The sequence below is a fragment of the Myotis yumanensis genome, unplaced genomic scaffold (genome assembly GCF_028538775.1).
Source record: "Myotis yumanensis isolate MYYU_CA2020_CCGP unplaced genomic scaffold, mMyoYum1.0.hap1 SCAF_2, whole genome shotgun sequence".
Taxonomy (NCBI): domain Eukaryota; kingdom Metazoa; phylum Chordata; class Mammalia; order Chiroptera; family Vespertilionidae; genus Myotis; species Myotis yumanensis.
Window position 1 is genome coordinate 83922215 of NW_027223753.1, and position 6390 is coordinate 83928604.

The following is a 6390-nucleotide window of genomic DNA, read 5'->3' on the forward strand; positions in this document are numbered from 1 at the left end:
AAACTCATCTAGTCCTCATAACAACCTTTTAAGGTGAAAGCTATTATGACCTCTATTTTGCAGCTGGGGAAACTGAGGCACAGGCAGGTGAAGTAAGTGCCTGTGGTCAAACTGCTAGTAAGTGGTGAAGCCAGGATTTGGACCAGGCAGTTGGTTCTAAAATCAATACTTTCATCATTTGTGGGGTAAAAAAATATTCAATTTACAAAAGTATGCACTTTGATGCCAGAATGTAATTTTGTTGGTTTATTCATTTATTTATTTTTGGTCACTAGGTTAGGGGAAAGTTGTAAGGGACAGCTTCCAGCACATTCAAGACCACTCACACAGGTCAATATTAACATCATCATGGATCATAAAGACTTAGTGCCTGAGCATCTGAAAATGCCAGAGCCAAAGGGATGGATGTTTATAGCAATAAGTGGAAGAGTTTAAATTCAATTTATTTTCAACTAGCTAATCCTTAAAGTTATATCACGTTCTGGAGGGTGGAAGCATATCCCACTCAAATTTTCAATATCTGAATAAATTTTGTGCATTTGGGGTTTATAGGATTATTATCTTTCCTGGTTTGAGATGGGGAAAGTGTAATGGATAAAAAAATAAAACAAGATAAAAATAAGATTTGCATTTCAGAAATCAAGTATTTCTAGCAGTAAACACACACACACACACACACACACACACACACACATACACACACAAAATAAACACTAATCAACTAGTATTTATCTTTCCCCTGGAAGAATGAATTGGATCAATTTTCTTTCTTTGTATCTTGTATTCCTTGGGTATCCTTTGCCATCATATAGACTTTAGACTGACTCCCACTATACAGCTGTGTCCCCCATCTGGCCAATGCTCAGCTCAAGAACTTCTTCCCAAGGCCAACAAACAACCTTCCTTTTGATTATTCATTTATACTGGTGTTTTTCCATTCAAATCAATACTTGAAAAAGACAACATCTATTTATCTATTTATCTTCCAAATTTTCTTGTAACTGGGTTCATTTTGCAAAGGTATTCTCTAATTGGTTTTCAACTTGATTTATAACATTATTAAAAATCTCAATTTAAATAGAACTTTGTTACCTTAGAAAAGTGTGACTTTTTATTTGATCACCATTATTTGTTTATATTTATAAAAATATTAACTGGGAAGTGAATCCAATCATACAAGTTAAGATTATATATTATAAAGTAAAATTCACATTGCAGTGTTACTTTGAGAGACCTATAGCATTTAATATATATAATTTGACATGATATGGACATTCACTTTTTAAAAATATGTGAGTGGTTGGGAGACAATTTGCAATGAATAGCTCATGTTCTGCACTTGTTGTGAGCAGAGGTATTGACTGCCTTTGATATAGACTATGTTTTCAAAGATGTCTGTGTAGTGAATAGCCTTTGAAGAGAAAGTTGTTTCTCTCTGGGGCAAAAGACAGGCGTGCTTACTATAAAAGATTCTGATTTCCTAGGCTCAGGCTTCCTATCTTGTAATGCAGCTCATGGTGTGTGCAGATGTCACCTGGATCTCTTTGAATTGCACGGTGTACCTGGGGCTGAGGAATGGCACAAGAGGATGCTACTACTTGGCTTATTGTTATTGCTCTGAGTCACAAAGTTCTTTGTCTCTGACACAAGAGTCTCATGTCCTCTGCCAGCATCTATGAAACAATGGCAGTGCAACTCGTTAGCTTCTAAGTAAGGTGAAATCTTAGATCCTTCACCATTTCTGATATATGGAATATCTAAAATAATTTTATTTTGAATGGGTACTTTTAAAAACAAACCAAACATGAAATATTTCCTCCAGGATTTTATTTATAATTGAGATCTATTATTTTATTTTAAATCATATTCAGAGAAGAATGAATATACCAATTTATCAAATGAATTTTCATCCTAAAACTCAATAATGAAATATTCCTAAAACCAATTATTTCTGGAGGTAATAAAGGGAAGCCGGGAATGATATAATCTATAAAAGCTTTTTCTTGCATGTTGGCTTTAACCTTCTTATGATAAGTTTTCCAAAAGTGAGTAACATGCCAACAAAGACACTTCCAAACATTTTTCAAGCTTGTGGAAGTCACAACAAATAGGAGAGGACTAGCTTCAGATGCTTTTTCAGGCTTCTGATTATTGTATTAACATAAGTAGGATTTCAATCAAATGTCAGATAATAAAAGGGAGGAAGGTGGAGATGGCAGGACTATTCAAAGAGATAAACAGCCATCTTCACTTGATGACCTTTTGATTAGAAGAAGTATGCTCATGTGCAATTGTTAATCATTAAGAGTGGCATGTATTAACTGAGCCTCTACTTCACTTCTTGCCTAGTGCACACAGCAATCAACCTTTGCCTCACTGAGGCAGCAGGAGAGAGAAACAATAGCCTTCAGAGAGTGTGTGGTCACTTGGAGCGTTCCCTTCCAAGTAAATGTAGTGTTTTATGTAGGAACAATATGTTACTTGCATCCATTCGAATATTTCCTTCTGTTCCTGTTCTCTATCAGTTCAGGGGTTTATAATCCTCTGAAGCCATTTCAGTCACCACAAATCCTCTAATGGGATAAAGAGAAGAGAAAGAAAATAATGTTCACATCATTCACCTCACTTTTGCAGGATGGACCAGGCTTCGAACCTCTCCACTTTCTCCACTTGGCTTGTTCCTTCTCTAACTAGCTGTGTCCTGGAAAGAACTGCCTCACCAACATTCTTTTCATAGATGTTGGAGAGACTCCAAAAATCATCTCAAGAAAATAATCTTCAACATATGGGTACAAATAAGGTAACGGTGAGTAATAGGCAATTTTCACTGGCTCACTGCATTTACTTGCACAAGGAGGACCTCACCCCATCAACCTAAATCCCTCCCAGTTATTTCTGGGATTTTCTTGGTGGTTTTCACACATGCTCACCAAGAATCCTCTTCTACTATGAACAACCAAGAGGTAAAGGTCGAGGCAAGACTTAAATTATAAAAACTTAGGTGTCCAATGTGAACACTGATTGAACAAAAACTTTTTAGGTCATTTTATTGTTTTTAGAGAACAAAATAAATTTGCATTAATCAATATGACACAGAGAAAGTCTTTGTCAATGAAATGAGCACCATGCTGCTGGCTGATTTATACAATCTTAACAAGCATTTTCCCTCAAATCCAACTCATCTGAGTCATCTCTGGTTGTACCAGGCAAGGCAACCTGATTTTGAGATGCCTTTCTCTTCAAGTATGGGCAAGCAATTACTGGTTGTCTTACCTTCATCCAAAGACACATTTCATTTGGGTGTGCAATAGTAAACATGGGCCAAAGCAGGGATTCTGATCATGGCTAAATGGGCTTCAACTATTTAAGGACTTCTGGGAGCAGGTATTAGTCAATGAGTCAGGGGGTTGCCAAGGCAACAACAAAATGCTTTCTGGCAGATTGGCTCTGCTTCAGATTTAAGAGGGTTATGGAAGAATCGCAGCTTAGAGAGTGAAGTCACTACTCACCTCTCCCCAGTTTTATAATGTTAAGTAAGGCTTTTCTAGTCATGCAAAGAGATAGATTTCTGAGGAGGAAAGGTAAGGAGTTCTATGAATCATTTGCAAATAGGAAAAAATGAAAAAAGGATGCACTAAACAAGATTATACGGGCTTGGAAAAAGTTATGATAAAGACAAAGCAAAACATTCCCTTCGTGTCAACCCTTTGGGAGTCCATGTCCATGAGTTTATAGGAGTGAGAAAAGTTTATTTGACAGGTTTTTGGTAGTATGGCTCATACTGTTTAGGAGATTACTGCAATTCTCATAGGTAAATATAATAAAGAGGAGAACATTAGAACAAAGTGCAATGTTACACATCTCTTGAGTCTTTATCTGATTGTGTAAGCTAAAAGCTAAGAGTAAGTCTAATTTTCCCAAGTTATACAGAGAATGTCACAAAATTATGATTTCTAAGGGTAGTGCAACTTGCAGTTTTCAAACACTTTTTTTTCAGTGTATAGAAAATAGGTAATATCTAAGAATCAGGTTTAAATTTTTTTAAAATTTTTCCCTCATTTCTAGTCTCTGGTTTGATCATCTCCCCCACTCCTTAGCCAGTTGAACCAGAGACTATAACCTAAAATGTTCAATAATATGTTCATTCAACAATAACTTATGGAGCACATACTATGTACCAGACACTACTGCCAACCCTGGGGATACACGTATGAACAACACAGCTGAAGAGCCCTGACCCCATGGAGGAGGATTTTGTCATGGGGCAGGGTGGGGGGAGACTGACAATAAGCAAATACATAATAAATGTTGTGATGGGAAGTGCTGTGGAGAAAAATAAACAAGGACGAGAGAGAGTGCTGCAGGTAGTCCAACTTTAAATGGGGTGCTCAGGGAAGGCCTCCATGAATAGGGATCAGCTGAACAAAAACTTTCCAAAAGTGGAGGACTAAGCCGGGTGTGAATCTGGGAAAACAACCATGGAGAGAAAATAGAAAGAGAAAGATGTGAGGCAGATTTTAGAGCCAGTAAGGTCACAAGTGTGGTGCAAATGGGGTGAGCTAAGGGGAGGAGATGAGCTCAGAGAGTGACTAGGTAGGAAGAAGTAGGAAAAAGACTGCGCAGAAGCTAGGACCAGTAGGTCATCTTCAGGCTTTGCCTTTCACAACTAACTGGTCAGAGGTGAACACTAGTAACATTCTTAGTGGCTCTAATTATGTCCCAGGGACTTAGTTCCACTCTTGTGCTGCATTTTCCCATGATGACTCTGGCTGTTAGATATTATTACCCCTACTTACAGACAAGCAAACTGAGGTCCAGAAGAATAAATGGACTTGTCCAGGATCACAGTTAATAAGTAGCTGAAAGTAAGACCTAAGACTGCCTATTCTCGTTTCCTTTCAGCTGGAATCGCCATCTTCCAGTAATTTGCCAAAATGACTAACACAAAGGGAGAGAGGAGAGGCACCCACTATATGTTCTCTAGGCCTTTTAGAAAACATGGACTTGTTCCTTCGGCCACACACATGTGAATCTACAAGAAAGGTGATATTGCCGAAACCGGTTTGGCTCAGTGGATAGAGCGTCGGCCTGTGGACTCAAGGGTCCCAGGTTCGATTCCGGTCAAGGGCATGTACCTGGGTTGCGGGCACATCCCCAGTAGGAGATGTGCAGGAGGCAGCTGAGCGATGTTTCTCTCTCATCGATGTTTCTAACTCTCTATCCCTCTCTCTTCCTCTCTGTAAAAAATCAATAAAATATATTAAAAAAAAAAAAAAAAAAAAGAAAGAAAGGTGATATTGTGGACATCAAGGGAATGGGCACTGTTCAAAAAGGAATGCCCCACAAATGTCACCAGCGCAAAACTGGAAGAGTCTAGAATGTCACCCAGCATGCAGTGGGCATTATTGTGAACAAGCAAGTTAAGAACAAGATTCTTGCCAAGAGAATTAATGTACATATTGAGCATATTAAGCACTCTAAGAGCCGAAATAGCTTCCTGAAACGTGTGAAGGAAAATGATCAGAAAAAGAAGCAAGCCAAAGAGAAAGGTACCTGGGTTCAACTGAAGCATCAGCCTGCTCCACCCAGAGAAGCACACTTTGTGAGAACCAATGGAAAGGAGCTTGAGCTGCTGGAACCCATTCCCTATGAATTCATGGCCTGATAAGTGGGGAAAAATAAAAAAGACTTCTGTGCTGATAAAAATGTTTCTCTTAATTGAGTAGAAGTGTGGCGTCCCTTCCCTGCAAAGAATAATTAAAGAAAACTTTGTGTCACTCCCCCCCCCCCACAAAAAAAGACTGCCTATTCTTAGATAAAGACTCCTTGCCCAAAGCAATTCATCTTGCTAAGGTTCACAATTAAAAGGGGGAAGAAAATATTATTTGGTAAATATTTATGGTAAAATTGAAAACCATTTTATGATGAATTAAATTTAAATCTAGGTTCAGAATAAATACCTTTTCAAATAGTGTTACAAATAAAATGCTAAATATAAGAAATTTCTTATTTTTGATTATGAATTTGGATATCTGATTGCATAATAAGAAATAAGATTCAGGATGATAATTCTCATTCTTACGATAGGAAGATTTTAGTATCATTTTATATTTTTCAAAACCAGGTTGGGAAATGGGGGTGAGGAAAAGAAAAATTAGCTTTTTAAAGTGCCTAGTATATGTCAGGAAGTTTTATATGTTTTGTTTCATTTTAAGCCTTTCTAAAATCTTGCAAATTAGATATTTTCCTAAGTTCACATGAAAGAATATTTTGCCTAAGATTACACATTTGAAAACCTAGACTTTTTTAGACTCAAACATTTCATTATCATAGCATTTTACAAAGTGTATTCAATTAGAGTACTAATGTGTATTCCAAGGTAAACACATA

The 6390-nt window shown here is 37.3% G+C and overlaps 1 pseudogene; it reads left to right on the plus strand.

Moving 5' to 3' along the window:
* The first annotated feature begins 4934 nt into the window (after window positions 1–4934).
* Window positions 4935–5665, plus strand: LOC139001936 (large ribosomal subunit protein eL21-like; annotated as a pseudogene).
* The last annotated feature ends 725 nt before the right edge of the window (window positions 5666–6390 follow it).